The sequence below is a fragment of the Rhinichthys klamathensis genome, unplaced genomic scaffold, assembly GCF_029890125.1.
Source record: "Rhinichthys klamathensis goyatoka isolate OS25496 unplaced genomic scaffold, OSU_Roscu_1.1 h1tg000161l_1, whole genome shotgun sequence".
NCBI classification, from domain to species: domain Eukaryota; kingdom Metazoa; phylum Chordata; class Actinopteri; order Cypriniformes; family Leuciscidae; genus Rhinichthys; species Rhinichthys klamathensis.
The window spans coordinates 160,081-183,462 of record NW_026606695.1 but is presented as its reverse complement, the minus strand read 5'-3'; the positions used below and the strand labels follow the sequence as shown (position 1 = coordinate 183,462).

General features: G+C 38.0%; 2 long non-coding RNA genes across 2 annotated transcripts; both read left to right on the top strand.

Moving 5' to 3' along the window:
* The first annotated feature begins 662 nt into the window (after positions 1-662).
* On the top strand, positions 663-10,730 carry LOC130091158 (uncharacterized). Its single transcript, XR_008807778.1, has 3 exons — positions 663-712; positions 2,939-3,098; positions 10,455-10,730. It is a non-coding gene; the product is annotated as an uncharacterized LOC130091158 (long non-coding RNA).
* An 11,585-nt stretch (positions 10,731-22,315) lies between these two features.
* On the top strand, positions 22,316-22,697 carry LOC130091164 (uncharacterized). The gene is made up of 2 exons (XR_008807781.1): positions 22,316-22,386; positions 22,530-22,697. It is a non-coding gene; the product is annotated as an uncharacterized LOC130091164 (long non-coding RNA).
* Positions 22,698-23,382: the final 685 nt, after the last annotated feature.

The window sequence follows — 23,382 nt, the reverse complement described above, 5'->3', positions numbered from 1 at the left end:
TGTTTTACAGCGCCGAAACACTGTTTACAAGCTCGTAAATAACCTCTTCGGGCGGAATTGGCAAGATATTTTGACGTGAAGGCTTGAGATTTCCCAGGCTCGGGGTCTGATAAGGTTTGCTCACAAGATAGTTGTTTAGTTATGGAGCTTGCTATCAAACCATGAAAATGACTAGTGTGCAGAATAGTCACATATAGGCTACAATGTTTTCCAAAGGGGGTGTCAATTATTAAATGTCCAGGAGAAGGATGCAAAAAGGAAATTACTAAATTCAAGTGTTAACGGCTCATTTGGTCAGCATGGTCACCAAAAAGTTGAGAAGAAACAAATATTAACTGCAAAAGACTTTTAAGAATTAAGGGGACCAATTAGGTGTGAAAGCATCAGGAAGCCTTTTGTCTCCAGTGCCACCATTTTCCAGAACTGCAACCTACTTGGAGTCTCCTGAAGCACAAGGTGTCAGGTTCTCAGAGATTTTGTTAAGGTAAAGAATCCTGAAACATGACCCCCCACTTAATAAGAATCTTGAGCTGAAGTGTTGTGAAATACGTGAAGACTGATTTTGTTTAAGGCTTTATAGACAGAAAGGTTGAGAGAGGCTTTTAAGGGACCAGCACCACTTCCTCTTGTACAACTGTTTGAAGAATGTATCTTCCAGAATCGAACAGTAAGTTTTGGGAGTTGATTTTGAGTCCATCTCCTACCCTGAAAGGTGCGTCTTGCTCATTGTTAGTAACAGCTCACAGCATGACTCCCTCGACACCCCTGCTGTTGTCTGACTTGAACTCGTGCCTCAAGAGTCACTCTCAACCTATCTGTCCATACAACTTTTTAAAAAATCAGTCTTTGTCTATTTCTTGACATATTTCAGCTTGTGATTCTTATAGGGTCATGTTTCAGGATTCCTTGGCCTAGCAAAGTCTCTGAGAACATGACACATTCTGAAAAATGGTGGCTCTGGAGACTGAAGAATTAAGGTGAAGAATTAAATCTGAAACCACCAGGACTTTTGCAGTTAACATGCATCTTTTCTTCTCAACCTGTTTTTTTTGTGATCATTCTGACACAATTGCTGAGCATTTCGCTGTTCAATGGTCACACCATAATTAAACAAATTCTATAGCATTTCTTCTCAAAAGTTCTTCTCATGGGCAATTTCATAAGTTGACTTGCCTAATAATTTTGCACATCTGAATATTAGGCGTTTTTCACTTTAAGCCCTCATCAACAATTACATCGCCTATTAATGATTATATTCAACCTTAATAGTAATTATTAAGATTGATGTGGTTTTCAATTGGTAAAATACTATTACAATATTAACTTGCCTAATAATTATATAGCCTTATGCACTGTAAATATATTACTGTGCTGTAATAGATGTATAATATGTTTAGATATATATTCATTTTAATTGATTCAATTCAGTTAATTTGCTTAATGTTGTATTTTATTTGATTTATTTAATTAATAGTTAGTTGAATTTTTTTTTTTTTTTTTTTTTTACGCTGTTTCTTTAGACTTTTCCACGGACCCCTTAGGACTCCCTTGCAGTGTTTTCAAGGAATAGTTTTGTCATCAGTTTCTCACCTTCTTATTTCCTGTACTGTCTTTCTTTCATGGCATAGCTAGCAGAATGTGCATACTGCTCTTTTACTAAGAATGAAAGAAAATGCTGACCATGGCTGTAAAGCAGGAAATTCATTGATTAGCCTGAATTTCTGTCCGTTCCACCCATAAACCTAACCATCACTGGAGCGCAAGATTGTATGAAAACGTGCAAAAAAAGATGAATCAAATGAATCACCAATTTGCCCAATCCTAAGCTATGCCTTTAAAATACTGTTTTTCAAACATCCCATCACCCATTCTTTATAATCCTGTTGTTCTGAAGCTAGAATTCCACTTTATCACCTGATTATTTCATGATCTCAAAACACACTTGACGGCTCATCTGATGCCTTTTGTGCTGCTTGGCTGTGAGATGCCTGAACTGTTCAGGAATATTAAATAGCAGTCTGACTCAAACTCAGGAATCTCACACCTGACCTCAAACTGACTTTAATCCACAGTTTTCCAATCTTTCAGAAGTATTATTGATTTTTATTTGTCTGACAAGACAGTGAGCGAGAGTGGAGGAGGACTGAGAGGAAAAGGAGCTTAAAGAAAGAAAATGTGAGAAGCAAGATAGTGGAAAAGAGCGACACGAGTACTATGGATAGGTCACAGCAGAGAAAAAGAGATTGGGGATTTAAAAAAAACAGGTTACACACAATCTGGCACTGAGCCTTCAGCCAAAGGATTCAAGGGAGGAAGCCTCATGCACCAAAGCCATTTTTCCATTCCTTTCCCCCGTCTTTTTTTATGATCTGAGTAAGTAACCTTCAGTTACTCTTAGAGTTTTTTATGAAAACTGTAAAGTTTCCGAAATCTTTTACAGATGAAACCAGTAAATGGCTGCAGAAGTGCAAGTGTTTGAGGGCCTCAACCATTGTAACAAAAGCCTCGAGATATGTGAAATTATGATAGGGAGTGAGTGTTTCCAAGTTTAACTATTGGTTTTAAACTTTGACCCCAACGTGCTATAAAACTAATAACATGTTTTATGGACACACACAAATATGATTTAACGTTTCCTTTAGGAATCCCCATAACTCTTTCCTCTTCCTGTGCACACCGTAGGCTGTCCAGCCTTGCCTGAGAGTTTGTTGGAAAAGTCTTTGAGACTTTGCCAAAGTTTGCCCTAAGTAACAACTATTATTTTTATCGCTTTTAAAACATCGTTCATTTTAATGTGTTTGAATAGCTCAACAGTTTCACCATCTCTTTTCTATTCTTTCTCAATCCATATGGTGTTGATTCATAATTTCACTTCACTTTTTTCTCCCTCGCTTTTTCTTCCTCCCTCTCCGGTATTGTTCTATCATCTGTCTTGCAGGTCCCAAGTGATTATTTTCAATGAAAGAGACCCATCTCAGGAGCTCGATGAAGCAGACAGCATGTGCCGCCAATTCAAGCAATCACGACTAAACCACAAGTGTGCCGCCCGTAAATCCAGTGTTGATGACTGCCTGTGTGTTTTGCCAAGAGAAAGACTGGTCTCCAAAGGCAAGTCTCACTCCAGCCCCCAACCAGATGATACCTTATAACCACAGACCTGTATAGTGTGTGGATTAAGGCCTAGGCCTTACGGATTTTCAATATTCACTTAGTACACACTCATCATAGTGGAAACAGCCCTCTGAGCAGTCACTGAGGAGGGAGAAACTTGATAGGAGAGACAAATTCAGCTTTCCCAATGTGGGTAATGTGGAGAGTCACATTCTTAATGCAGAGAGGGATATCATTTGCACACCAAAGTTATATTTTGCTTTCTTTTTGGGGTTATTTGAATTGTGGTGCTGACCCGATCTCTCTGCAATTCGTACGTATTTTACGAGGTGGCTAATTCGTATGAATTCGTACGAATGACCTACCCCTGACCCCGCCCCTAAACCTACCCATCACTGGGGTTTAGACAAATCGTACGAATTGGTCGTGATATGGTGTTGGATGGACCCACTTCTCCAAACACACACACACACACACATGGGTTTCCATGTTTTATAGTGACTTTCTATAGACGTAATGATTTTTATGCTGTACAAACTCTATATTCTATGCCCTAACCCTACTCCTACTCCTAAACACAACCCTTACAGAAAACCTTCTGCATTTTTACATTTTCAACAAACATCATTTACAAGCTGTTTTCCTCATGAGGACCCCAAAAAAAGTCCCAACAAGCTCAAAATTTACTATCCATACCATAACCTAAGGTTTACCAGGACCACACACACACACACACACCATGAGGAAAATCGGCAGCATTTCAAAAGTGAGGGTGCTTTGGGTAATCTGATAATATTTCCGTATCTGATAATGAATGCTAACGGGCATCACAAGACACCACTGACATTTTGCTGGGCTGGACTGACCTGTAGTTCAAGCAGTCAGCTGTATGAGTGTGTTCGCCTCGGGGGGCTCAAACACACATGCATACACCACAAAACACTAGGGAAAAACCCACAAGAAATAGGCAGTTTGACAAATGGAGAGTCATCTTCAAAAGAACCAGGCGTCGCTGGCTTCACAGGCAGCCATGGCCCAAATCAGTGCCTTTCTCTCTCTAAAGTAAGAGGCGAATGGAAAATCAATTGTAGTAGGTCCGAGAACAGCTTAAAAACAGTTTAGTGAGTCTCAAGTGAAATTAAAAGATGAGTTTAAGGCTCTGGGCTTTGAGTGTCATTCCCGAGTGCACATCCATGAATGTAAATTTGGAATATTACCTCTTTTAGTGGGAGTATATGAGCTAAGATGACAGCATCTGAGGAGAATTTTACACACACACATCATTATCCTATTTAATGGGTGCTCGACATTTTAAAAATATCTCATGAAACCAAAAATTTAATAAACTGACAAGTATTAAGCCCATAATTAGAAGTCTGGTTTTCCGTTTGTTGTTGTAGCAAATACGTATATTTTACTGTGTGAGAAAAACAGTTGATAAAAGTTAATGACTGAATGCGGTATCTCAGTGAGTTCAGGTTTAACCTTGAGCTTTTAGATCCACAAACCTGAGAAATTCATGGGATACTCCTCAAAATAACGTGGCGAAGAGGCAAGACACAAGGCCAATGTGCAACTTCAAACATATTTGATCCAAAAAAGATTATGTAAACACACAAGATTGCGATCAAGGAAACAAAATGTGAACACTTAGTAGCTGAGCTTTTTAATTAACACTGTCAAAAATATCATGTTAAATTTACTGTAAAAAAAAACAAAAAAAAAACAGCTACTGTGGTTGCCAGAAATTTACTATGAAAAAATATTGAGACAATGTTGCTGGTATGAAGGGAAGGCATATTAGTATGTTTTGCAACTTGTTATAACCGTATTTCATTAAGTGATATAATAGTAATAAGCCTACTTTTACCTTAAAACTACCAAAATCTACTTTGACCTTAAAATGTACAGATAACCAACATAATAATGCAGGTAATAAAATAGAAAGTCACACAATGAGTTCATAAGTGGCCTGTCCATAAAACATGACCAATACTGGTCGATGCACAGGGTCATGCAAACAAAGACCAAACACCCCCATTATGGTTTGCATTATTAAAATAATGCAATGAACATTAACTAACATGAAAATATAACACAAAACACTCTAATGTACATTACTGATAAAAAAAATAACTATTTAAATACAATATAATCATATGTAATGCGTCATACACGGAGTTCTGGGAATGTCCTTTTACTGTTTTTTACCGTAAATTATACAATAATTTCACTTGTAAAAATCATTAACTTGACATTACTTTAGAAATATTACATGCAACACTTAACGCCTTGTTAACCCATTTACAAATGTTCACTGCTGAGGTAACTTACGGCTAACCAATTAGGTTTTTTCTATAGCATTTATACAATTTTCTCTTTAAAAAATAACCAACTTGCATGGTTAGCAAATGTTGAATCTGACAAGAACTGAAAACTGGCTTGCCTAAAAATGTCATGGCATTTTATTAGTCTCCATCTGTAACATGCTTGGATTGGTTCTTCTTTCTATGGTGGATTCACCTGTTCTGCTTTTGTCCTTATCTTTAAATGATCTGTAAAACTTTCCACTTTAAATGAGGAAGCCAATAGCTTAAAGGACCTTTATTGTGGCCATGAAGAGTTGATGATCTGACTTCATTAACAGCCAATTCAGACATTCAAGAAGATCGGTTGTTTATTTAGGAAATCCCAGTTCTTCTCTGCCTCGCTGGAAATGTTTCTTTTAAAAACTCTAAAGGACCAATGCTGTTCAGATATCATTATAGTCTATGTAAAAGATTGTGCAGTCTATTCAACAATTTTTCTTTATAATTGTGACTACTAGCTGACTATTATTCCAAAATCATGAAGGAACTGAATCCAAACATGTGGTGACTTGTAAATTGATGTTCACTTTGGGTAACGTCATGCTCTAGAAAATACAAGCATGTGCAGGAATAATACAGTCTAACATTTAGATGTTTTCAATCTCATTTATTTATTTCTGAAAACCACTGTGAATGGAATTGTGTTTGTCATCAGGACGTGGTTTGAACATCAGGGCTGAATATGCAGTATTGTGGTCAATGCAGCTCAAATCTGTGTATTTGCATGGTTACTGTGTCAGTTAGATGAAATGAAAAAAATGTACGCCATAGAGCTGAACGATGTATCAGAACTGGCCTGTTTTTACATCTTGGAGATGCAGCGTCTCAGCATGTCTTGTTAAGGCTTGCACAGACGTCTTGAAACTCTGTCTGCTTTGCACAAACGTAACAATGGTGTGAACATATAACTGTGCACTGCAAGCTTTATTCTGTCGCGTTCCAGTAATTAAAACAGGCTCACACAGGCCTCTTGTCATCTGTTTAACTGTGCAACAAGGCCAGTGTCATATCAAGCTGTGAAGCACACGGATGCCTTTAACATTGACAGCATAATCACAGAGTCTACATGGAGATGAAACCCCGGATTTATGATACTTCATTAAAAGATATGTACTCAGTTATTATCCCCCTCATAAAGGCCCATCTATCTTTCTTTAAATGGAAAACATAAGTTAAAAACTCTATGTGATTTTAAAGTGAAAAGGTCTGTAATTTAATTAAAATGCTGGTCTGTAATACATACAATCACATGCAATACAGTAATACATATTATAATTAATTGACATATATGTAAATTAAAACAATGCAATCTACAAGCCTCACATTATAGAAAACTGAAGTTTTGCTTTATGAAATTAGCAATGGTGCATTGACTGTAAAAACTGTAAAGACGTATATTCATTTAGTTCATCAAAGAATACTGAAAAAATTGGTGGTAATAATTCAAAATGTTTCTTTAGCACCAATCATCATATTAAAATGATTTCTGAAAGGAAAATGTGACACCGAAGACTGGAGTAATGATGCTGAAAATTCCACTTTTTCATCACATGAATAAATTGGTAACACTTTACAATAACAGGGCATGAATAATCATGTAATACCTGAATTAATAGTTACTTCAACATGAACTCATGATTAGTGAAGATATTAACTGATCATGAACTAATGAAGAGCGATCCTTAAAGCTGCAGTCCGCAGTTGTTCCTCTTTGTCGCCATCTCTGTTCGAAATCTGCAATTGCAGTCATTCGCGTAATTATCAACTTTACGTGAGTTGTACTTCGCACGGCACAGTGCGGTGAACCAGCCCGTTCTCATCCTTTGGCGTCATACATGTGACGCTTTGTACATTTCGTTGAAATCTTACGCACATGGCATCCTTTAGCATCAATATGAGACGCAGAACCCAAGGCGTCATACAGGTGACGCTCGTCTAAATCCAACGCACATGGCGTCCTTTAGCATAAATATGAGACGCAGAACCCAAGGCGTCATACAGATGACGCGCGTCTAAATCCAATGCACATGGCATTGTTTAGCGTGAATATGAGAGGCAGATCCCAAGGCGTCATAACCGTACCCTACCCCAGACCTAAACCTACCCATAACAGTGCGTGTTATATTGATGCTAAAGGATGCCATGTGCGTAAGATTTCGACGAAATGTCATATGGCGTCACATGTATGACGCCAAAGGATGAGAATGCGTTGGATGAACACAATGTTTGAGGAGACTGTGAGGCTGTCAGTCACCGCGCCGATGTGGATCCTGTCCTTCAGAATCACAGATTATTCTTTTTGGAAGTATGACCAACATAATAATTTTCACCGGAAAATGTCATCTGAACAATTAAGAAATATCCACTTTTGTTCTGGTTCTGACATTGCAGTAAATCGCACTGATTAAATCTAACAATCGCTTATTGTATCGCTCAAAACTGTGCAAATTATACTTTGTTCTCAAATTGTTAATGTTAACAACGCCAGCATTGCGTGACTACATGTAATGTCCTTCCGATATGTATCCTTGTTTTCGCATGGGTCCGGTTGCAGTCTCTTTTTTTCTGAAGCCACTCCGAAGTCCGAACGAAGTCTTTTGCATTATACAGCGGGTGAGTCTCTAGTTGTCACTGGTGATTGTCGTTTGAACCTTTGTGGATCCGCCATCAAATTGATAAGTTTAATTATATCAAGTGCAGTGAGAAAAGGCTATAAATCTCCACCTCCAACATCCTCACACGCAATATAGTCTACTAGCCGAGACTCCTTCTTTATGTGTACAGATGTGACGTAATGATGCAAAGACATGCTGGAATCTCCCGCGGAAATCCACCAGTACCACTGGAATTAAAAACATTATTACAAGCTTACCGCTTTGAATCGAGCTAAGGCAAGCAGATAGTTTTGAACACTGGCTGGTTATGTATTTTCTCAAATCTGTATTTTGGATAATTTTTAACCCAAAAAAAGTTACGGGCTGCAGCTTTAACTACAATAGGGGTCATAATGAGTCATGCATTAAGAACAGCAGGCTTAAACATGTTAGTACATGTTTCATAGTTAATGCATTAATTAAACGTTTAGGGGTAAACTAAATCAATCAGTTCTACAGTACTAACATAAGGCTGCTGTTATTAATGCATGAATCATTATGACTCCTGTTGTAGTTAAGGATCGCTCTTCATTAGATCATGATTAGTTCATATCTTCACTAATCATGAGTTCATGTTGAAATAAGTATTAATTCAGGTATTAGTACAGGATTATTCATGCCCTGTTATTGTGAAGTGTTACCAATAAATTAAATGTAAAAATATATTAAAATATACATATTTTTAATAATATTTCACAAAATTACAGTTTTTGCTGCATTTTTGATCAGATAAATGCAGCCTTGGTGAGCATTAGAAAAATCTTTACCCCAAACTTCTGAACGGCAGTGAGTAGACGGCTTCAAAGCTAATGAACCACCAATTTTTTAATGACCAGTGCAGATAACATTTTTCAGATCATTATTAGGTGGCTGACTATACAGAGATGACAGAGAGGAGGATCCAAATTCAGTGACTTATTTATTAAAACAAAACAAGAAAAGGATATCCAGGTAACAAACAGGAGATTCCAAACACAAGATAAACAGAACTAAACAGAGCACACATACAGTAACATCCTAAAAGGACAACACTAGACTAAGGCCCTGTTTACACCTGGTATTACGATGCGTTTTGGATCACAAGTAGAGGAGTAAAAGATTCCCGTTTATACTTGGTGTTACCGTGTTTTAATTTCCTTAGTCCACTTTGACCACTTCTGCCCTGATTTCTTCGAGGGGAGGATCTATGGGTGGGCAATTTACAACACACCGAAGACAACGGAAAAACATACGGAGAGCAGCAGCTTTTACAGTTTTTACTGCTTCTTTCTACAGTTCACATTGACGCTGTGAGAACATTGTGCTTGGTTTTCGACTTCCTCTGGATGTGGTTGAAACTGGACAAGCTCAAAACGTTTTAGACTCTGTTTACACTTGTATTTAGCCTTGTCCACTTGTGAACCGATCAACCAAAATGCATCTTAATACCAGGTGTAAACAGGGCCCTAAGACCATGAAAAACATTGGGGATGGATACTGCGTTCACATCATGCTGTAATTACCGTATAAAGCTCTGAATGCTTTCGAATGGCTGTCGCGGTATATTTGATGTGATACATCGATCGGTCCGCGGTATATTTGATCATGTGATACATCGATCGGTCTGCACTGTGCCGAACACACAAATCTGCAGTGGTCAGATGCTACAGCTTCAAGTATTAGTATACAATACTTGTAGTATTACTACAAGTCATAGCTCTCAAAAAATTACGAGTTTACACATTGTGATTACAAGTTCTACAAGCATGTGAAGGCTTTTACAGTTCAAAATCATTACGGTAACTTTGACAAGGCGTGAAGGCAAACAAGGTAACATGGTATCAAGGGGCAAACAAGAGACATTGGAATTAACAATGTAGGCAATGAAACAAAGGTATATTAAGACAGAATACAGGATCAATGGGAACTCTACAAAACACAAATCCATAAAACAAAACCAGAACCACAAAACCAGGGCAACATGTAACAATCATAAAGAACCTATAATATTTTTGTTTTTTTCTACATAAAAAAAAAAATATTGCAGTGTTCTCTTCTGTCTTCGTTGTTTCGGGGAAGTAGAGTGTTTCCAAAGGCAGCATGAAATCGTTGACAGGCTCAGCAGCAGAATTTCCTCATGTAGGAGGTGGGGTGGGGAACGAGACGAGCCAAAAAGACTTGTCAAAACCCAGATATCCCTCCTTGAAATGCATATAACCAACATCTCAGTTATAGCAAGACCTATACTCAATTTACCACATTCTGTTACAATTTGCTTGTCTTTCACACTTGACATGCCATGTATTCGCATGTGCCTCATATTGCTCTGTTTTTCTCCCAGAAGTCACACACACACACACACACAGCACATACTGTGTGTGAAGACCTTGACCCTGCTGTTGGACAGGAAGAGCTGTAGTGATTATGATCGCTGTCCCTGTCTATGAGCTTTCTGGCTGAAGCTCTGCTGATCCTAAAAGAGGCCCCGGAAATTTCAACGGTGGGCACAAAACATCCCCTTTGCACGGAGAGGAAGAAGGGGAGATAGAAAAGAGGAACAGCCAACACAAATGAGAGGTGAAAATAAAAGTATATTTTGTGTGTTTTTTTAAAAAGAAAAAAAGTGGAAGGAAGTGGATAATTAAAATATATATATATATATATATATATATATATATCTTTTCAGAGGGCAAACTCCAAACAAAATGATTAATTAATTGTAGGTAATTATTTTGTTTTGTTGACTGGGCTGAGCTGGAGGTATCTCCATTCTCCTGATGAAGTTTAGGTTCCTTGCCACTGTCGCGTCTGGCTTGCTTATTTGGGCACACTTAATATTCAACAATATTATTGACTTGAATGCACCGACACTATCAAATGAGAACAGAACTGAGCTGGACGATGAAATCACTGTTTTCTCCAGAGCTGCTTTAGTTTAGATCAATTGAACACGTTCCATAATTTATTAACTTTACACAGTTACTAAACTCAACTGAATCAACACTGAACTGATTTCAGCTGAATAATGACTGTTAACTATTGTCTTTTTTAGAGCTGCTTTATAGCAGAATTGAATTGTGTTTGCATGAATCATTATTTTCTTTTCACTGTGTCTGCTTTGAAACAATCTGTATTGTATAAAGTGCTATACTCACTAACAAAACTATATCAGTTATGACAACATATGTTTTTACATTGGTTTTACATTGGCTTCGTTGTCGGTTAGGGACCTGGGTGTGCTCTTTGATACCAATCTTTCATTTGAAAGTCACGTGTCTAGTATCTGTAAAACTGCATTTTTCCATCTTAAAAACATATCTAAATTACGCCATATGCTCTCATTAACAAATGCAGAACAATTAGTTCATGCGTTCATGACATCAAGACTAGATTATTGTAATGCTCTACTGGGTGGTTGCCCTGCATGCTTAATAAACAAACTACAGCTAGTTCAAAACGCAGCAGCTCGAGTTCTTACCAGAACCAGGAAATATGAACATATTAGCCCGGTTCTGTCAACACTGCATTGTCTCCCTATTAAACATCGGATAAATTTTAAAATATTGTTGATTACTTACAAAGCACTAAATGGTTTAGCTCCTCAGTACTTGAGCGAGCTTTTAAAGCATTATAGTCCTTCACGTCTATTGCGATCTCAAAATTCCGGCCAGTTGATAATACCTAGAATATCAAAATCGACTGCTGGCGGTAGATCCTTTTCTTATTTAGCACCAAAACTTTGGAACAGTCTTCCTACCATTGACCGGGAAGCAGACACACTCTGTCAGTTCAAAGCTAGACTAAAAACACATCTCTTTGACCTAGCATACACATAATACATTATAGACTTCTATAATTCAATGTTAGGCTGCATAGATTAGGTCAGCCGGAACTGGGAACACTTCCCTTAAATCCTGATGTACTCGTTACATCATAAGAAGAATGGCATCTAAGCTAACTTTAGTGTCTTTGTTTATCCCGAGGTTTTCCCGCAGCCTGCTGGATCCAGATCTGACGAAGGACCTTCGCCTGGACCCGATGACAATGCAGTGCTGAAGTGTCAACTATCCTCTCCCTATGGAGGATCCCTTTCCCACTCTACAGATAAAGCGTTGTTGAAAATCCGGTTCGCGTACTCCGAAGTGATAAAATAAAACAAAATTCTTTATCAAATGTATAGGCAAGACAAGTAGTTTGTTTAGGCATGGTTTGTAGGTAAATTACAAACCTGCGCACACATATTCAAACGAATATAACTATAGAATCAATTTTTAATGCGCATGTGAACGCCATCAGGTCACAGGTTTGCGTTTAAAGTCTGTTTAGAGAGAACGCCGTCGTCTTAGTGGCCCCTAATGTAATATCTCCATTGTTAAAAGCGCTATATAAATGAAGATGACTTGACTTGACTTGACTTAACTCATCGCAATGTTTAATGTAATTTTAGTTGAAATGACACCCAAGTTGATTGTACTTAAAAATTTAAGGCTGCAACTTTTTTTTTTACAGTGAATAAAGGTGACTTGACTTTTTTACTCTTTTCAGAGAGAGATCTTCTCCAAACAAAATGTTTTGTAGTATTTCTTGTATATTCCATTATCGTTATTTTACTTTTTATGTAAACTGGATAAAAGATGTTGCAGCATGATAATGCACGGCCCCATGTTGCAAGGATCTGTACACAATTCCTGGAAGCTGAAAACATCTCAGTTCTTGCATGGCCAGCATACTCACCGGACATGTCACCCATCGAGCAAGTTTGGGATGCTCTGGATCGACGTATAGGACAGCGTGTTCCAGTTCCTGCCAATATCCAGCAACTTCGCACAGCCATTGAAGAGGAGTGGACCAACATTCCACAGGGCACTATCAACAACCTGATCAACTCTATGCGAAGCAGATGTGTTGCACTGCGTGAGGCAAATGGTGGTCACACCAGATACTGACTGGTATCCCCCCCCCCCCCCAATACAGTAAAACTGCACATTTTAGAGTGGCCTTTTATTGGGGCCAGCCTAAGGCACACCTGTGCATTAATCATGCTGTTTAATCAGCATCTTGATATGCCACACCTGTGAGGTGGGTGGATTATCTCGGCAAAGGAGAAGTGCTCACTAACACAGATTTAGACAGATTTGTGAACAATTTTTGAGAGAATAGGCCTTTTTGTACATAGTAAAAGTATTAGATCTTTGAGTTCAGTGAATTTTGTTGAGTTGAATTTTGTTCAGTGTATATATGACTGCTTTTGCAATCCAAATGTACAGGTTTGGTCTTGTCAATAAAATAAACTGAAATTGAGAGAGAGAGAGAGAGACAGAGAGAGAGAGACATGAACAGAGGTGGGGCGAGAGGGGGAACGTTTTCTCAGACAATGTGACATGGCACACGTTATTAATTCTGGCTGAGTGGACAGCCTGCCCCGCCATCTGCTTAGGTCACCCCCACTCGCTGGGGTCGGCGTCTCAACCCTCGCCTAACCCCCCCAACAGACAACGGACCATCGCTGCGTGCCTCTCTGCACACAATACACCCAACCTGCTCGAAAGGAAGAAAGAATGGAGGGAGGGAGGAGGCTGCCGGGTCGTGGAGAACAATGGCCTGTCAGGTGAATGACCGTCACAAGTTAATATACATTACAAAAGGCCATCCAGTCGCCTTTACATTTGAGCTTGGCGTTGCCGGCCGTGCTGTTATATTCTGAGGCACCTCCTCCCTCTCTTTCAAGCTCTCGCACACACACACGCTTCTATTCGCGTGGCAAGGCGTGTGTGTGGGCGGGGTGGGATGTCAAGGGGAAGGGTGTGTATGTGTGTGTGTCTGTGTGTGCAAAAACTCTCCACATTCATGACATCATCTGTTGTTCTCTCTCTTTCTTAATCACAATGATTTATGATACTGTTTGGGTGTCTATCTCAACCACATTTGAGGTTAATTAGGACTCTACTCTAAATTTTAATGACCCACCCATGTAGGTCAGACTGTCCTTATAAGCTTTTGGCTTGTCACTTCGGGTTGAGAAATTTCAAGGACACACAGGATAAGCTTTATTTATTGGGAACCTGCATGACAACATATGCCTCACAGGACTGATCCGCATACGCACACACACGCATCCGGACGCAAATCAACAATGTCGATGAAGCATTCGCCCCTGATGATTTAATGCCTCATTTTCTATATCGCAAGACATGCACTATCCATTGTTGAGATTTGAAAGGTTTTGGCAAAAGCCTTTGTTGTGGGCTTGTTTACAAACCACTTATTTGCTTATTTGATGGAGAGCGTTGATGGGACAGAGAATAATCTCGCACCAAATCTCTTAATCTTCTCAGCGGCCACGTCTGGGAAGGCAAAACAAAACAAAATGGCCAAATCATCCCCAGTCGGGTGCTGTTATTTTCTCCAGAAACATTTGCTTGTGAACCTTTTTGTCCTGATTTGATGTCTTGATCCATTAATGAGATTAATTGTTCACTGATCAATGTGATAATGAATTCTGGGATTTGTTTCAGATATAAAATATATGAGGACAATAACTCACTATGACATGAATGAAAAAAATAATCATGTTTGGAATGATGAACATTATATTCATTTTCTTGGAAGATGTTCCTGTTCTAAAGTGACTTTTCAACTGAAGTCTCCAAATGTGCTAGGCCAAGATACAGGTCTGAAATATTGAGCTTGCATGCGCACATGTTTGTGTTAACATGCTTTCATTCGACGTATGATTAGAAGAAACATCTCTGTCCAGTTTTAATGTATCAGAAGTGATGGTGTGTGTGTGTGTGTGTGTCTGTGTGTGTGTGTGTGTGTGTGTGTGTGTGTGTGTGTGTGTGTGTGTGTGTGTGTGTGTGTGTGTGTGTGTGTGTGTGTGTGTGTGTGTGTGTGTGTGTGTGTGTGTGTGTGTGTGTGTGTGTGTGTGTGTGTGTGTGTGTGTGTGTGTGTGTGTGTGTTGTGGCAACATGGGACAGTGTAGCCTGTGTTTTCAAGAACAGATAGCAGGTTGAAAGGTCATAGGGCAAAAGGTCAAAGACAGCTGGTGACACAAACAACAGCCGGTAAATCAGCTGAGCAACAAAAAAGAGAGGGAGGAAGACAGAGAGATAATCTTTATAACCTTGAAATTTTATTTGAACTTTACTGAATTATCAAAGAAATGAAGAGAAAGGTGATAAGTAAAACACCATACAAAGCTTGGTTGTCTAACACTTGCAAAATGATTGCCAAAATAAAAATAAATAAAAATAAAAATAAATTTGATTTATTGTCATCAATATCATTTTTCCAGTTCCTTTTAAAGGAAAAAATAAATGTGTGTAATATGTGCAAGTTATACACACATTAAAAAGTGTGGATATACAAAAAGAAACAAATAATATTATGAAACAATTGTGTGGAAAGACATTTTAATGCAATTAATATCCAATAAAGGTTTGGGTTACATTACAATAAGTTCTCATTTGTTAACAATAGTTAATGCATTAACATTAACTAGCAGTGAGCAATATATTCATACTGCATGTATTAACCTTTGCTAATGTTATATGAAAATTGTTATGTTCATGGTGTTCACAAACTGAACTAATACAACTTTTTATCTTAAATGCTGAGATTAACATTAACTATAATAGTGTAAACAAATGAAACCTTATTTAAACCTTATATAAAGCGTTACCACAATTTTACATAACCATTTTCGATTTTAAAATGGAATTTATTCCTTTGATGGCAAATCTGGATTTTCAGCATCATTACTCCAGTCTTCATTGTGACACGATCCTCCAGAAATCATTCTAATATGATGAATTGTTGCTTATGTCAGGGAACACCAGACTCTGAGACAGAGCTATTCAACCCAAACAGGTATTTATTGAAACAGGATAAACAACATAAGCAGGTAAATGAAGAAGTCTATGAAGACGTGAGAAGAGGATTGTGGAATAACCATAATTGTTTTCTTTACCAAGTTTTCAGAGATATTGACTGTGACTGGAGAGCAAACACCTCTTCAATGACACATGCCAGGTGAGTAAACAGGCGAGTAGGATTCACAGGATGAATAGAACATTTAAAAGAACTGAATTTGTTTGCAAAAGTCTATACTGTCAATTTAATGCACCCCTGCTAAATAAAATATAATGAAACATCTATAACTTCCTCCTCCTGTCATTCACCACTTTTCATCTCAAATTATGGATTTCCTTAAAGCTTCTCTTCATTTGAATATTCTACTCTAACTTTTGTTTTGTGAGCTCAATCGTGCTTGTACTTTTATTACTTCTTCCTCTCTGAAACAGTGATCTCATGAACCAACAACATGTGGAGTCCAACTGTCCACAGAGCATCGAGCATTTCTAAGATGTCGTTATTCTTCTTAATAGAAAAAATAAAAAAATTTAAAAGAGGAAAATGGAAGGGAAAAAGTATCTCTTAACATTTCATTTTTTCCTCTGAAAGTTTGTAAGAGAAGGGGTATTTGGGCGCATTAACCATAACATGGAAAAACTGAGATCGACATGTTGGATGGATGGTGCCAAATCCTGATACAGTCTGTTTGTTTTCCAGTGTTTTGATTCCTTTTTACATTTTCTCGGTCTCCCTGGATCTACTTAATGCAGTTTAGGGCTCAGTTCATATTGGCTTCCATTGAGTCTGGCTGGAGAGTATCTGAAATAGAATCGTTTAGCCTAATCAGGTTGTGAAATTGAAAACATCCTAGGTTGCATCATTCGGTGGATGTAATGTGCCAGCCGAAAGCCTGTAACATTCAGTGGACCCACTAATCTACGTCACTCCTCATTCCTTGCTCTCGTACATTGACACACACACTGGTAAATGAGTGTCAATCTGGTGGCAGTGTTGCAGGAAGAGGGCCTGACTGGAGATGTCTGGAAATTGAGCCAGTACTCACCTCACACCTAATATACAAACAGACATGGACACTGATCCAATAGACACATAAACCGTGTTTTGGCAATGTAGAAAAACAGTAGTTAAGTAGCAAAACCTGATTTCACCAAGTGCATCATGTTCCTGGATCAACATCTTTGTTGATCCTAGAACAACATTCCAATCAACCAATCGGATTTGAGGGACAAGTTTACAGTTTATTGCGTTTAGGCTTACAACCAGGGTTAGGTGCTTCTACATCAGTGTTATTCACATATCATTTTGCTTTTTAGGGATAAGTTATGAGTAGTGTTAGGTTTCGGGATAGGGATAAGGTTACAACAACATTTTCAGACTGGGATGTTGTTCCAGGATCAACAAAATATGTTGATCCATGAACGAGTCTAACTCAAAAATCAGGACATGCATGTTTGCACTAGGGTACTGCAAACTGTGCAGTGTATGTGCTTTCTAATATTTTTTATGAATAGTAGGCCTGTGAAATCGTACATATTGTGCAGCTTTTCCATTACAATGCACTCAAGTCAAATCAGCATTTATAGCAGATAAGCTGAATTAATACAATTCTTCAACTATCTGAGAAATCATCCGCTGTTAACGCAAATAAACCTCATACAGAGTTTAGAAGCAAGAAACAAAGTGACAGAACCTGTACTAAAGCTTGTACTAACATCATACTATACTTTTAAGCGATGGCGACATTTCAGAATTAAATCTTACACTGATGAGGACTTTTTCTTGCTTAAGATATGTAGTAAGCGTTATGTCGAATCCCAGCATTGGTTTACATTTTTTTTTATGTAATTTATTTTAAAACAATTGTTTTTAATGAGTCAAAACAGCAGTGGCAGTCAGTTAACTGCTCAAAATACATTATTCACGGATATTGCTCTATTTTTTCCTTACTTTTAGGAGGGGCAAATTGTGATGTAATTTGTGACATTCTCTCTGATAACAAAATCACCTGTAACCACAGGCCTCAAACCTCAGACCATTTGAAGACCAAAACAATGTTCGTCCACGAGTAACTTGGAGTTGAAGGCCTCAAACACTACACTGATTTTTTTATATATTTTTTCAAATGTACTTAAATTTTTCTTTGTCAAGTTTTTTCACGCATATTTTTTAAGTAAATTTCACATATGGAATTAAGTAAACTCTACTTAACTAAGTTAAGTAAAATTAACAAAGAAAATAAGTCATTTTAACTTGGCCAGTAAAAGGTTGAGTACCCTAATATCTATTTAGTTGAAGTTTCCTTTGCAATACACTTTACTCAAACAATATAACACTGAATTAAACCACACTTTTAAAGTGTATGCTTTACTTACTAAGTAAATAATACAATACATTTTGTGTAGATACCATATCAACATATTAGAAATTGCAGCACCTGAACACAGAGACCTCAATACTTGATACACAATACACAATGACGGTAACATTCGATGGATCGTTTTTCAGCAATGCATGTATCATTTTGAGTAGAAAATTAACTCCAAATGTCACAAAATGGCAATACTAAACCTAACAATGATAAAACAGTGTAAATACAACTGGAAAACAGTGAAAAATCAACCTTATTAATTATTAATGCCCCAGGATGGGAACACCAGTATTAGAAAAGTTGAGTAGTTTTACTTAATTTTATAACGTTGATATTTACGCATTAATATACAAGCTTGATTTGAATGTAGAATTTGCTTAGTTTTTTTTATTCTTGCCTAACTAATTTTTTCATGCAGAAATTACATTTGGGGTTTTTTTGTTTTGTTTTATGTAGTATTTACTGTAGTATCAGTTTAGGAAAAATATAGTCTAGCTTTATGTTAAAATCTTTTTACAGTTTCTTAAGAGGCAGGCACACTAGAATTTTAGACATAAAATTTTTCTTAAGACTCTGTAACAAACAAGATACCTTTTTAAAAGAAAAAAAAAACACACACACATAAATTTAACATAAAACAATAATGATTCCAAATGTAAAATACACAATTTCTCCATGTTTCTGCAGCAATGCAATTTCTGTGGTTCTGCAGCTTTAAAGTGGATGCTCTTTTCATCTGTGGTCACACGTCAAATTCACAGGTAAAGTTCACCTACCTTGAATATGGGAGGCAATGAAATGTGCATGAATTTCTTTGCATGAATATGCATTTCTGGTCTCCTGCATTCACATGCATATGGAATGCAAACTGTAGTGTGACCATCTTTTTAATCTAAATGGGTAATTTTTTTATAATTAGTAAGTAGATAAATTCAACTAAAATATTTATATTTTTAAACACCTAATTATTAACACTTGTGTCATTGTACTGTTTTTGCACATGTTGGTTCTTCCTCTTTTGTTTGCCGCTTGGCTCATCTCCTCACCCAGCCAGACTCCATTTGTGAATCATGGCAGTGAATTACAGCAGATTGGAGATTGGAAAAGCGGGCTGCGAACGCCCCCCGTGTTATTCCCCAACCACAGCTCACATTACAGTACCGGACCTCTCAGCCAACCGTCCTCCGCAAGTTTACATGGGCAAAGCCCTCTCTCCCCACAACAACCAAAAAGATTACCCAAGTACACTTATTCTGTGTTATTTTAACTGCTCTCTCATTCAGCCCCGATTCATCCAAACACTGCTGAAAGAAAGGATAACAAATAAAGTGGTATTGCTGTGTAAATTCTCTGCGTGCCCACATTTTTTAACAATGTCTCATAAAACAGTGCCTGCAAGTGGTCGTAAAAAATGTTGTCTTCACTCAGTTCCTCTAACTTCGGCTTGGCCTGTTTGTAGAGAGCATGAAAAAGTGCTGCGATCTGCGACTTTGTTTAACCCATTTGACATCTCTGTTTATTATCTTTGGGTGGGGGGGGGATGATACATAAAGACTAAACTAAACTGTTAAGTGTTATAAGCTTATGTTAGAGCTCGGTTATAATACGGCAGTTCATATCGTTCATACACACACACATACACATGCACAAACACATAAACCACCCTGATTATAAGCCCCATCAATTCAGTTGAGATCTATTTAAAGTGCACACACTCACGCCGTCCTTCTTTTCTCTCCGTCTCGTTCTCTCTCATCCTCAACGCAGCGCAGTAAGCCAACACCAGCGCTGTGATCCCAGTCTGTGCGGCTCTAAACCAGAGATGACATCACACACCCCACCAAACCTCCCTCCATTTTCTCAAACAAAGCAGAGTCCAAACCCAGATCTATAATTGCAGTCTTAATCTGTACGCTGCCAGAAGCAGTATAGACCTCGGGTTTGGGGCTCGGCCAGCCTCGCAAACACGCGCTCCCAGTTTGGGCCGAAAAAGGCCGAGGAGGATGGAGGATGGTCAGTCTCTGAAACCCACACTGAGAGCCAAGCATGCCATGGTGAGACCTGTTCAGAAAAAGTACAGATGCCATTTATTCGTCTGCATTTGTTCAGCCAAGAGTTTCGATAATCACAGCGAATTTCATATCACGCAATCTATTTGCCATTCAGTGCCCATGTAATCACCCTGTATGGACTGACATTTATAGCTATATATGGGGGGGAAGGCTGTCTCAAGACAGGAATTAAAGCCTCTAGCAAACATGACTGTAATTATACCCTTCCACTTGTGAGCGGCATTTCAAATGAAAATTTCTCTATAACGCGCTCAGGAATTTGCAGTGCTAGTGTTAGTGTCAATCTAGTAAAATTCCAAGGAAAACAAAAACGTTCTCAGACAAATATATCACAAAGTTGGTGTACGGATCCTCCAGTAAGAATAAAACACTATTCCAGCTACTGCTCTGAACTTCCTTAGAGACTGAAACAACATTCCAGCTATTAACCTGGAAAGCAACTTTTTGGTCAACGTGGACAACCCCTATTCCAATAGTGGGAAACTCATTTATGGTCCATCTCAGACAGTGTTTTGTGATGTTCTTCTCACCAATTCAAATTCACAAGTGCTCTGATGAGACGGAAGAGCATTATGCATGAGGATGCATCGATATGAAAATTGTGGCTGATCAGCTGTTTGTTAGGATTGTGTTTTGTTCTGCTTAGTTTCATTGTGTTTTGGTTCTGAGTTCCCTATTCTGGTTAGCCTGTGTTCCCTGTCATTGTAAGATGACAAAGGCTACGTTCAGACTGCCAGCCCAAATCCGATTTTTGTGCATATCTAATTGAAATTCGCTCAGATTTAGCAAGTGTGAACAACGACAACAACAAAAAAATCACATGAAATGATTTTTGAAATGAAATTCTGTTCAAATCGCATTTCTGGAAATCTTTTTCAGTCCGATTGCTCTGCGTTTCCCAAAAGTCCAAATCCGATTTTTGTGCATATCTGATTGAAATCCGATCAGATTTTTACGCCACATAAAACATAAACGTCAGATGTTGTTATAGGAAACATGCTGAAAGTCGCTGCAAACAAAGTTGTGTTACAAAGTGACGGACAAGCAGAAAATGACAATACTCATGTTTTGAAACCGGCGGAGGCGACAGCACGGAATAAAGCCGTATGCCTACCAATGCAACATCATCGCCAATGCAGATATTCCGGAAACCGAAAGAGCAGCATGAGCGGCACACGAATCGGATCTGAACAGTTGCAATACACAACTTTAAGCAAGCCATTAAATTGATCAAAAGTGACAATAAAGACTTTTCCAATGTTACAAAAATATTCTATTAAAATAAATACGTTCTTTTTGATAAATTAAATAATCCTGAAAAAAAAATCCACAAAAATATTAAGCGGCACAACTGTTTTTAACATTGATTTGATAATAAATGTTTCTTGAGCAGCAAATCATCATATTATAATGATTTCTGAAGGATCATGTGACACTGAAGACTGGAGTAATGATGCTGAAAATACTGCTATCACAGGAATAAATTACATTTTTTAAATATATTAAAACAGTTATTTTAAATTGTAATAAAATTGCACAATATTAAGGTTTTAAATGCATCATTGGAGAGCATGAATGTTTTCTTTCATTAAAAATGTTAAAATAAACTACTGAACCCAAACTTGTCACCGCCGATTGCAAGGAAGGGTGAAACAAACTCAAATCTTCACAAAACAGAATCTCAGGAACAAAACAACCAATGTATCACAACATAGAACTGACAATGAACTGAAAAACACAGGGCTTAAATAGACAGAAAACAAGAGAGGGCCAATTATTAACTAGACACACCTGAACAGAACTAACTCAATCAGTAACCATAGAAACAAACAGGGAGAGAACGGAGGTGAACAGAACTTAGGTTACGTTTACACGACAACGTTATGCTTAAAGGAGCTGTATGTAAGATTGGGGCCAAAACTGGTACTGCAATCACTTTCAAATTACTGTAGAGCGGTGTATCCCCTCCCCCTCCTCCCTGACTCGAGGTTGCCAGATCGGCTGCAGGATCCAGCAGGAACGTAGTCTGCTACAAGAAGTGGTAACTAGAGCAGAGCTGGCAACCCGGATGCCGCAACACTACTGACTTCGTGATTGGTAGATAGTGGAGGGCGGAGCATCAGACCAAAACACAACATGACCACATCAACATCAGTTGAGGGCTGCAACTTCACTTTTTAAATGACAATATCCTGGCCAGACTACTGTTGTCAGTGATATAAGTATTTGAAATGAACATGATTTCTTAATGTCTAGTGACATATCAGGGCCATTTTATGATTAACTGAAATAAATGTATTACATACAGCTCCTTTAAACCTGAGAAGTTTTTACTTAAAGGCACACTGTGGAACTTTTCAACCTTTATAATATATTACCAAAACCCATTGTGATGGTACATCGACTTACAATAGGTTGAATGACACGTCTGCCGTAGCCTGAAGGTGTCTGTATCGCTTTTACTAGCACTATGTAACTTCGGGTTTCGGGTAGGAACCCGAGCACAAAAAGAACTACAAAATTCGACCGCTTTACGGCATACGTCACTTCCCCCACCACCCCAACTTCCTCAAATTCTAACGTGAGAGCTCAACTCGCGTTTGATTGCCGGCGTCTGTATGTTGTCGTCATGGCTGAATCAACAGCTACTCGGAAGAAAGCGAAGAAAGCAAAGATTTTGTCAGAGGAGACCAAAAAAAAAAGGGAGAGTTTAAAATAAACATCGGCATAAAAGTGTATATAATGTAATATTTACTGCGAATTCGTGTAACAAAACTGATATACCGTAAGTCACAACATACTGCCGTATACAAATGTAAATGTAAATGTTTTTTTTCCTTTCAGCTCATATATGTTTGTATTTGTGTAAAAGGAAAAACAAACTGAAGACTACAAATAACGGAAATATGTAGTGAGTTATATCAGTTTTGTTACACGATTTCCCGACTACTCGA